The 11390-nt window shown below is 43.7% G+C and overlaps 1 long non-coding RNA gene across 1 annotated transcript; it reads left to right on the top strand.

Moving 5' to 3' along the window:
• Positions 1–411: 411 nt before the first annotated feature.
• LOC125924001 (uncharacterized) lies at positions 412–1894 on the top strand. Its single transcript, XR_007458215.1, has 2 exons — positions 412–539; positions 1665–1894. It is a non-coding gene; the product is annotated as an uncharacterized LOC125924001 (long non-coding RNA).
• The last annotated feature ends 9496 nt before the right edge of the window (positions 1895–11390 follow it).

Below are 11390 nucleotides of genomic sequence, written 5' to 3'. Positions count from 1 at the left end.
AAGCTATGAACGTACTTGGAAAATCCAGAAGAAAAGAAATTAAATTCCATCGTAGAAAATGGGCAAGAAACAATATATAGGCATTTGCAATACGGGAGGAAATACAGTGGTCAATAAATATGGATGATAGTAAGAACCTGGTATATTCGTTTGCTGTAGGTGTTGTAACAAATCACCACACACTTGATTGCTTCAAACAACAAAAAATTATTTCTCACAGTTTTAGAGTCTAGAGAGTTGAAATTGGTTTCATTGGGCCAACATCAAGGCTGCGCTCCCTCTGGAGGCTCTAGGGGACAGCCCATTCCCTCCTTCTTGCAGCTTCTAAGGCTGCCAGCAGTTTCAGTGTGGGGTTGCATCACTAAAGGGTCTGGTTCTGTGGTCACAATGCCCCTCTTCCGTGTGTCTGAACTTCCTCTCCCTCTTTTACGAGAACGCTTGTGATGGCACTTAAGGGCCACGCAATAACCCAGTATACTTTCTCCATCTCAAGATCCTCTTCTTAAGTCCCACCTGTGATGATCCGTCTTCCAAATAAGGTACGTTTACATGCCCCAGGGATCAAAGCCTGGTATATTGGGGGCTCATCACACAGCCTACTACATCTAACTAGTAATCAAATAATTTTAAAACTGTTATGCGTTATGTTCATTTATGTAGGGGTGAAAGATCACAAAACCAGTGTTTGTAAAAGGGCTGGATGATAGAATATTGGTATGTTGTTTTAGAGGCCCAGTTGGGCAATATACACCGAGCTACTTAAGAGCGTTCAAGCTTTTCCACTTTTTGATATTTTTCAAATGGAGATAACAAAAGCTGTGCACAAAGGTGATTATCATAATGTTACTATAGTACAGTTTATAAGAGTTAAACAGTGTAAGCAACCTGAATGTTTGGAATTTTTTTTAATAAAGGTGCGGTATGCTGAGCATACGTGAAAAATCATTTATTGAAGACTATGCAGCACGCTAGCATGCGAAGCAGGGAACCAAACCATATGGTTCCAGTCTTGTTAAATACACCTGGAAACCAATAAATACATATATCCCCACATGAAATTGGAAGTGCACACCCCGTAACGTTAGGAGTGGATATCCCTGAGGTTGAGTGATTTTTATTTTCCTTTTCGTATTGAAACATTTTCCCATATCTTTTTGCAAGGAACTAGTTGTACTTTCTTTTAATGCTACGATCCCCATTATACCGAGGTCCTGATCACTGAATTACTTAACATTTAGGGATGAGCTGAGTTAGGCAGTCTTCATAGAGGAGAGAACAGAGAGTGACTTAGTTTTTTATGCTAAATTGGTCATGGGACAGCCAGGTATCACCTGTGTTTGGACTTCGGGTTCGTGGCAGATACTGCTTCTCTGGAGCTGTGCTTCGTGAAGCCCTGGAGGAACCATGCTGGCTTCCTAGTGCTGTGGAACATGATTCTAGAATTCGTCCTAATGGACCACCAGCATTCTGAACCCAGATTTGTTCCTATTCTCTTCTCTTTGTGTATACGTTCACGTGCACTGGCTGTCTGACCTGCAGCGACTCATTTCTCTAACAAAATATTAATAAGTTAAGATCTATATGCATATTGAATAAAGTATTTAAAATTATCATTATCATTATATTTCTCTTTGTTTCTTTTTTGTATTTTGTGGCATGCCCAGCGAATGCAACCTTTCAAGTTTGCCTGTCCCTAAACAGTGAAAACTAACCATGGAAAACCCAGCGCTCAGAGCATGAGGCAGATCTCAGTCTTCTCTGCCTCAGGTACATAAAGCAGAGTCAGTTTCAGACTCTGTGTTGCAAAAGAGAGCATGCCACAAGAAATGATGGTTCCTGGGATAGCGTGTCACAGACACAGACCTACCTGCTCTAAGAGACATCTACATTTGGCCTCCAGGAGTGTGATTTTTCCTTCTGTCTTAAGCAAAACTTGTACTGATCTATAGAGCAGCGTTTTGTAGTAACAGCAGAACTGAACACTGGGCTCCAAGGGGAAGGAACGAGAGTATAGAAACAAGCGGGTCACAGAGCACCTGAACCCTGCTTCCTGGGCGGAAGTATGAAGAGGCAGCACAGGTCTATAAAGGTAATTTCTACAGAAAGTCTGAGAACCCAGCAGGGCCTGGAAATAGCAGAAGAGATCACAGATATCATAGCAGAAATGCAGCTAAGAGAATGGGGCGGAAACAGAAGGGGCCATATGGAGATAGAGATGTATCACCTTGCGTAGACCGGTAGCGGAGGACCAGGAAGGGGAGATTCACACTTCAGTGGATGCTCAGAGGACATCAAAGTCCACAAGTCTGCCTGGATGCATTGGCATGGCTTACCAGCCTCCAATTTGCCCACAACCCCAGGCAGGTGGGAGACAGGAGGACTGGAGCGACTTAGTTGAATTTCTCTAGCTGAACGGGGGCTCAAATTGTTATTATGCTGATCCCGTGGATTGGATTCACGTGTGCTGAACCAGTCTACCCATCGGCTGGACCACTTTCCCATTCGAATGAGGGCAGAGCTGGAGGAGAGAAGGCGGTGGGGAGGGCTGTGCGAAGCCCAGAACTACAGCCATTTTTGCAGTGCTGTTTGTGGTGTGGACCGTCTGCTCACGGACCGGGTGGAGAGGGGCTGCAGGCTTGGCCATTTGTGCTCTTGAGCAGCACTGAGCTTTAACTCTGGGATTGAGGCTGTGTCTGGGCATCTCATTGGTAGCCCAAAGTCCTTTTATTTATGGGCATGTCAGAAAGTTAGAATTGAGGGGTGAGGCCCTGGTTTACAGAGGAGAGGAAATCCAGGGGCCCAAACATCCAACTGGCCATGTTTTCATTCGCTGGTTCCATTTAACAGCCTCTCGCAACATATGCAGTTTACATTACGGTATCCGGCACATGTAGACTTTGGCTGGGCTTGTCCTCCTGAGTTCAGAATTTATGAGCGCGCAAATAGACATCCAAGCAAAGAGTAGGCACGCCAGAATAACGAGAGGGGAAAGCCTCGATTCTGTCTCTTCGGGGCCACGTTAACTCTGTCCTGACCAGCAGAAGAACAAGGAGATTCCGCGTCTCCAAAAGGAGGCTGGGGAGGAGACGAATACTCTGAGATTCTGTTCTGGAGTTGCGGAAATACAGCCTCGTGCTCTCCTGCTTTCAGTTCCCTGGAGCAGGATACTGAAGAAGGAAAAGGCGGCCGCTGAGCCTTTTTGTGGCTCTAAGAAAATGAGGTCATTTAAGCAAGAAAACCAGCAGACTGGTCATTTAATAGCGGGACCCAGAAACCTTGTAAATACTTCCTCATTAGGGCAACCCAGCGGTTTATGGCCAAACTTGTAACAGGGTCCTTTGAAGTCAACAGGAGTTAAATTTCAGTGAAGGCTGTGAGCCCACAGGTAGCCCCACTGATGAGTGGCATTATCCAGTCCCTGCACGATTACATGTGGTCACAGCCAGAGCAGTTGTTGGGTGAGGAACGCTGCTCTAAGGACAGGGAAAAGTAGAACATTGATGGGATATGATGATTTCCGTAATTACCTGGATATCACATGCCAATCACAATTAAGTTACCTGACGTTCCCTTCAAGTGCACCTGCCTTTTACACAACGGATGCATCTCTGTGCCGAAGCGTGTGAGGCAGCAGCGAACACAATGTCTGGTCCTATGTGCGTTGTTACTATCTGGGAAGAGAGAAGAGACAACGGAAGAGAGGGAACACTCAGTTTACTCACCTATCATTGGCCAGAGTGTCAAAAGCGCCTGATTCTTCACTTTATAGGTAAGGGCATGAGGCACAGGGAGGTTAAGTAACTTCTCCAAGATTGCACAGCTACAGAGAGGTGGAAACCCAATTTAAAACCAGGTTTATTTTCGCTGTCTTTCATCCTCTGTCCTTGTTCCACTCAACCCTTCTGGCTTTGATGCTCACCTCTCCCTACGTACTGCTTTGGATGGAGCCACCGAAAATCTCAGTTGCCCAAACTGGTGAGCATTACTGAACATTTTGCTTGTTTTGTCAGTCGTATTTCACGCTGTTGACCCCTCCCTCACTCCTTTCCTGAAACTCCTTTCTTCCTGAAGTTTGTTCTTCAAACAAACACTTCAAACAATAGGAAGTGTGTTCTTCCTATTAAGTATCTACCTCTTTGACTTCACTTTATCTGATATAATTATAACAGATAATAATATTTGTAGCAGTGTCTATTAAATGCTCCCTATGTTCTACGCATCGCACCTTGTCTCCCGTTGAAATTTCACAGCTGCTCTATGAGGTAGGTATTATTATTATTATCAGCACTGTTGAGCAGAGCAGAAAGAGGGACTGTGAATGGTTTTGTAAGTTGGATAAAGTGGCACAGTCCCTGAATTGCAGAGTCAGGACAAAAATTGAGGTCTGGGGTGCCTGGGTGGCTCAGCTGGCTAAACCTGTGACTTCAGCTCAGGTCATGATTTCAGGATTCATGAGTTTGAGCCCCACATTGGGCTCTGCATTGACAGTGCACTGTCTGCTCGGGTTTCTCTCTCTCTCCCTCTCTATCTGACCCTTCCCCACTTGCATTCTCTCTCTCTCTCTCTCTCAAAATAAGAAATAAACTTAAAAAACCCCTGAGGTCTGCCAGGCTCTGGTTCCATGCTGGCTGGGATTCCTGTGTCTACTCATGTCTTTTGTTCTCGCCTCTAAATACACACTTTCCTTGAGTAGCTCTGCTCAAGGTTATGCTTTCATCGACATCCTAAATGTAGATGGCTTCTTGAGCATTAGAATCTATGTCCAAGTATCTAGATGCTCATTGTCCCCTAGATGTCCTCTGGAGCCTTCACCCTGAACACGCTCCAGGCTGTCCCCATCTACCCTCCTCACCCTGTCGCTTTTGTTGCTGTCACCTTTCATATGACTGTTGGAGCAGTAACTGGGAGTTCTTAGAGCCCTCCCTTTACCTGCTCACATCTAAGCCCCAGGGTCCTTCCTCCCAAATCTCTCCCTGTCATGTCCCTTCCCTTCTCCTCACTGCTTCTCTCAGCCCCTCCTACCGCTGAGCTAGAGGACCTCCATCGAATCTGCACATTGTGATATTTTCAACATCAAGACTGATCAGACCACACTGAATGCATCAGGGCTGTCACAGGGGTTTCCTTAAATTAAAAAAAAATTAATGTTTATTTTGAGAGAGAGAGAGAGGACAGGGGAGGAGCAGAGAGACAGGGAGACACAGAATTCGAAGCAGACTCCAGGCTCTGAGCCATCAGCACAGAGCCCAACGCGGGGCTCGAACTCACAAACTGCGAGATCATGACCTGGGCCAACGTCAGATGTTCAACCTCCTGAGACTCCCAAGTGCCCCACCTTAAAATGTTTTTTAAGCAGAGGCGTCCTATATGCATTTAAAACTAATGCTAAGCCCTAGAAAGTATGACTGGTAAAAGCAAGAGAAAGCACTAACGTTTATGTTTGACCTTCTCCTTCTTCCTTTAATGGGCTTTGTTCCCTGATTGGTCAGTGCTTATTTACTGAGTGCTAACTATGTGTCAGCTCCCTTCCAGGCACCGGGCATAAACCAGTGAGCAAAGGGAAACCTAAGTCCCCGGCTCACATTCTAGCTATGGTAGCAAATGAGGAGATAGGCGAGAAACAAATGAAAAAACATGTATGTGATATGTCAGAGGGTAATAGGAAAACTTACGCATGGTAACAGATTAGGAAAAGCTGAAGTGGATGTCAGTTTGTCTCATCAAACAGGGTAGCCAAGGATGGCTTCTCTAATAGCTTGATATTTGGTCAGAGATCTGAAGGAGGTGACACAGAGGGTCCTGAATGTGTTAGTAAAAAGCCCTCCATGCCTGGGAAATGGGGTGCTAAAGTCCAGAGCCCCCGAGACCAGTGTGGCTGCAGATGAGTGGGTGAGGGGACGGGGTTAGGCATGAGATCAGAGAGGTATAGTGGGTAGCAGGCGAGGTCACATCAGGTGTGGTAGGCCATACCTGTTGAGTTGGATCAACCTGTCCTCTGAGTGACGTGGGGAGCCTCCTGAGAATTTTCAGCAGAAGATCCACATAATGCAATTTAGGTTTTGAAAGTCAAACAGTTATATTGATGGTAGGCTCTGGGGAGGTCAAGGCAGAATCGGAAAGATCATAGAGAAAGGTATTCCCAAACATCAGGTGAGGGATGGTGGTGGCTTAACTAGGAGAAGAAGGGGGAGACATGGTTAGATATAAGACAAGTTCTCTACTACAGACTGTGTTATGCAGTGCAGATCCAGAACACTATTTAAAAACTGGGGGTCTGGAAGATAAACTCGTACATGCCTCTGCAAAGCCTAGAGAGTTCCTCCTGACCGGGTCCCCACCGCATGCCCAGCCTTGTTGTGAAATGCGCCATGCTGCACGAGCTGTGGTGATGCCTGCTGTGCCCAGGGCCCACCACCTTCTCTCTAGGCTGGAGCCTTTGCATGAGCTGTTTCCTCTTTCTAGATCTTTCTTTACTCTTTGTAGACCTTTGCAAAGTCAACCTTTAAATCCCAGCTCAAGTGTTGGGATTTCAAACTCTTCCTTTGAAACATTTCCTTGGTCCCTAGGTCTTTTCAAACTCTTCCTTTGAAATATTTCCTTGGTCTATTTGGATGCTTCTTCTTCTATGCTTAAGTTTAGTTTGTTCATAACCCCATCAAAGTGACTGCTTGATGCATTGCAATCGATTGTTGCTTTGTCCCCTAAGTTGTTAAGCAACTTGAATGTCTAGACTGAGCCGGTTTTATCTGGTCTCCTCAGGACCTACTTTGATGCTGGCATGCAACAAGTGTTTTATAAGCACTTACTGAATAATAAATGAGTTTTAACTTCACAACTCACTTCAGAATGTGAGTAGTGTTCAGAGTGTGAGCCTAACTTGAGCAACAAAATGCTCAGGGCCAAAATTTCCCCTACATGTTCCACCGAGGGCGAGTATGGAATATGACCCCCATGGATCAACTGCAAGGTTTGCTTTTATGAGAGGTTTGCACATAAATGTTCCATCAGCAAGTTCTTTGAGCTGGGAAAATGGGAGCTAGTAGGAGGCACTGTGTTGACATGGAAGATGGGCCATTCACTGTTTAAGATTTGTTGGCCATTTGTGGAGTTCTTTTGAACTTAAATAAACTAATATAAATTGACTTTTTGCTATAAAAACATACTTTCTACTTCATATACAATATGTATGTGGGATACTGCTCAGTCCCAGGCTGCCAGAAATTATCCCATGTTAAGAGCTGAATCATGACATTCATGGGTCATAATCTGCACACTGGATAATTTTCCCTGAACTGGGAGGGAGGTTTCGTTAATTTTTTTTAATGTTTATTTATTTTTGGGAGAGAGAGACAGAGTGTGAGCGGGAGAGGGACAGAGAGAGAGAGGGAGACAGAATCTGAGGCAGGCTCCAGGCTCTGAGCTGTCAGCACAGAGCCCAACAGGGGGCTCAAACCCACGAACCATGAGATCATGACGTGAGCCGAAGTTGGATGCACAACCGACTGAGCCACCCAGGCTCCCCAAGAGGGAGGTTTCTTTAGGAATGGAGATCTCTCCTTCCAGTCTAACCCTTGGCTTGACACCAAGGCTTGGGGTGTTCTTTGTATAATCACACATGTTTTTAAAAGTAAAAACAAAGGCATTTGGATCAAAGATTTCTATTTCACAATAGGACTCACAGAAATATATGTGTAGCCAGGCTGCAACCTGCCAGCTGTCAATTGTTAGAACAAGCTTTGCTGGACATGAGTTTTCAAGTGCATTTTTAATAGTTGCTGATTTAAAACCAAGGAATAATGGGATGAAACAGATTTGAAGCAGGATCTGCATGTTCCTAAGAATGAGGAATAAAAATTATTATGCGCTATTTCTATCCAGACGCTTCACATTTTTTATCTCGTTTAATTCTGACAACAGCTTTTCAAGGTATTTTATTCTCACTTTCCAAATGAGAAATTAGCGGCTTAAGGTCACATAGCTAGTTAAGAAAAAAAAAAGCCAGTTCTAAAACAAAGTACTGTCAAATTACAAAGTTCTTTCTACTACACACTGCTGCCTTTTTGTCTTGGTTATTTCTTATAATGAACACTTTTTATTCTGCAGATACATGCACTGTTTAAATAAGCTTTTTTTGTGGTGTTTATAAATCATCTTGGAATAAGGTGACCTTACGTCTTGGTTTGCCCTGAACACCCCTGCTTTATGGCTATTGCCTTGGTAAAATTATTAATAACACTGCCTTTCACTCTCAGAATTGTTTCAGTCTGGAAAGTAAATTATATGGTCACCCTCTCTTTGAACTGGTAGATCACACTGCTTATCCAGTCTCTTCTTGGTGAATCCTTTGCCCAAGCACAAAGGATTACTTTGTTTGTTTGTTTGTTGGCTTGCTTTTGTTTTTCAGATTAACTGCTTAGCTTCTAGAACCATCTAGATCATCAGAAATGCAGGAGGAAAAAAATCCAAACATAATCGTTATACCACGAAGCCAACAAGGCAATGCAGGCTGATTTTAGTTCACTGAACAGATTGACTGAGAATTTTTCCAGTTGTTCATCTGGAGAACCAGATTTAAATTGTGTTGTGTTAGAAACACTGATATGTAAAAAAATGAATATATATATATATACACACACATATATATAAAGATATATACATACATATATATATATATATATATATATATAAGTTGTGTGTATACACACACACACACACACATCCACACATAGTGGTGGAGAGCAGTTCTCTGTAGGTTTGGCAGTTGGCAGGCAGAGAACCTGTGAATTTCAAATAAGGAAGAAGTTGATCCTGTAAGTCCCATATAAAAATAACTTATTCTATATTTCTGAAGATCTGGAATCTTCTCTTTGATGGTAAAGCATGTCCCTTCTCTGGGCTATCCGAGTGTGAAGCTGGGGAAGACAACCTTCCTTTTGTCTTTGTAAGCCTGGTCCTGAAGATAAAGATCCAGAGACCAAGCCTTTAAAATGTGTGCTAAGCAATGCCCCAAAGCCATTGCACTCTTCCCAGCCACTGGCTTGCCTTTTTAGGGTAGCCCATTCCTCATGTGTTATTCTTGCGGGACTCTACTCCCTGTATTGCTCTGGCTAATTGAATTCCCCAGCGGGATGAAAGCATTTTTGTGCTGGCTTGAGAACAGAAGAGCCCAAATGCACAAAACTGTAAATACTGATGACAACAGAATCTCATCCCTCCTGTTGTTATTTATTTTGAGATTTTTGCTGGGGCAATAGTTTTATGTTTGACATTTATATAGGTCACGGTGAGCTAATAGCCATCTGCCATCTGGGGACTCTTTTGTAATGAACATTATAGAAGACTATGGAAAAATTCTCTGGCATTTCTGATTTGCACACAAGCAGAGATGGGGCTGCTCTTTATGCTATTCTGGCTTACATTAGTCATATGCTCTGCCTAGGCGCTCACTCACACTCGGACATGCAGGCAGGGAGCCCTGGGAGCCTGGGCTGGGCTCAGCCAAAGCTGATTTCTCTGTCGTTCTCAGATACATCTTTTGGCAGTGAAGAGGAGTTCTGGCTTTCAAGCTTCAGGAAACTTCACCTGGATCTAATGGTACCCGGGCTAGACAATGAGTTTTCAGTGATCCCTGCTGGTTTGTGTTAGGTTTTCAAAAGAATAATGACCATAGAAAACAACCCTGAGTATGTTTTCTATGGGCAGCCCAAAGCCATTGAAAGAGCACGTACTGCCTAATTGCCAGATTTGTACTCATCCAAATCAGACCCTCACTTGAACTCTTCAAGCCTCCATTCCTTCATCTATAAAATAGAAGTAAAAGGTTGACCTTATTTATTTGAAAATTACATGAAACTACACATAGGAAACGTCTAACACACCACTTAGTGAATAGAACTTCCTCTTTAAGTTGTTAATTTCACTTTTTTATTCTTCCTTAGCTACCATGCCTTCTAAGTAAGGATAGGGGGTGCCGGGGTGGTAGATGTAGGTGGGGAAGGATGAAAGGAGAACAGCTTCCTTTTAATTCATTGTGTTTCCTCAGTTCTACCACCAACACCCTGGTCAGTGGGGCTCATAGAGACTCTGATTGCTGTTGCGATGGCTGGTGTGTTGGTGCTGGCAAGTTCAGTCTAATACTTCCTGGAGGTGTTGGTTCAGCGACCCATGTGGTGGAAGGAAAGAGAGGGCTCATACTCACCATGACCCAGGAGCAGACCTCGTTGGGGAGGCCCTCCAGGAAGAACAGGGAGGGGGGCAAAGGGATTTCTGGTAGTGTTGGAAAGATGAACGACTTGGGGAAAGGCAAGCTTGTGGAGGTGGAAACTTTGTCTCTCAAGTTATCTGCATCCATTCTTGCTGTTTTTAGGTAACTGCAGTCCTTTTCAATATTCAGTACGATATTTTTCAAATACCAGTCTGAACCCAAAGATGGAGAAGGAAAGAGAGCTTGTAGACTAGCACCGGCCAGTTTGTATCCATCCCTGTATGAGAAACGGCTTGTTGGATCAGAACATAGTGCTTTGCCTCATCTCTATTCAGTCAGCTTTTTCTTGGACGATGGGGTAAAAGATCGTTATTCTATCTAACAAAACTGAACTAACATGTAGTACCTGAATTCTCTGTTATCATCTGCTGAGATGAGATTTCCCACTGGACCATTTGTTGCCCCTACAGCTTAATGGTTTTTTGTTTTGTTTTATTAATTGTTTACCAATGATGCTACTGGAATTGAATTTAAAAGATCTCCTTGTCTCTGCAGCATTAATCTGGAATCCTGAAGCTGGTCATTCCCAACCTCAGCCAGGCTTCAGTCCTTCTTCTTTGCTTTGTAGTTACTCTATCTCGTTATCTCTATATTTATGTATTTCTTCTACCAGTCTGCAAGTCTTATTAGGACAAGGACCATACCATTTCAACTTCGTATATCCTTAGAACCTAGCACAGTATGATTTGTGCATAAGAACATGCTTAATAAGAGTTCGTTAAAGAAATCAAGGAATGACATTCAGGTAGAGGAAGAAGGTGCCTGCTTTTTCCCATGAGCCATTGCATCTTCCATGAAGAGTATAAATGACCCACCCATCAGAGATACTTTATTTCACTGTCCATGTTTATTTAGGTAACCACTTACATATTGTTCTTCTCCCTCGGTGGGTTATAGTAAACCCCATGAAGGCTGGACTCTATGTGTTTATTACTCTATAACCATAGCTAGGCAAGGTGCCTTGTACATAGTAGGTGTCTAATTAAAAAAAAATTAATGAGTAACGAAAACTCCTATTTAAAAGGCTGCCCTTTGGGGCGCCTGGGTGGGTCGGTTGGATAAATGTCTGACTTCGGCTCAGGTCATGATCTCACAGTTCGTGAGTTGGAGCCCCGCGTCGGGCTCT

Source organism: Panthera uncia, chromosome B1 (genome assembly GCF_023721935.1).
Source record: "Panthera uncia isolate 11264 chromosome B1, Puncia_PCG_1.0, whole genome shotgun sequence".
NCBI lineage: Eukaryota > Metazoa > Chordata > Mammalia > Carnivora > Felidae > Panthera > Panthera uncia.
This window is presented reverse-complemented; position numbering and strand designations above follow the sequence as displayed.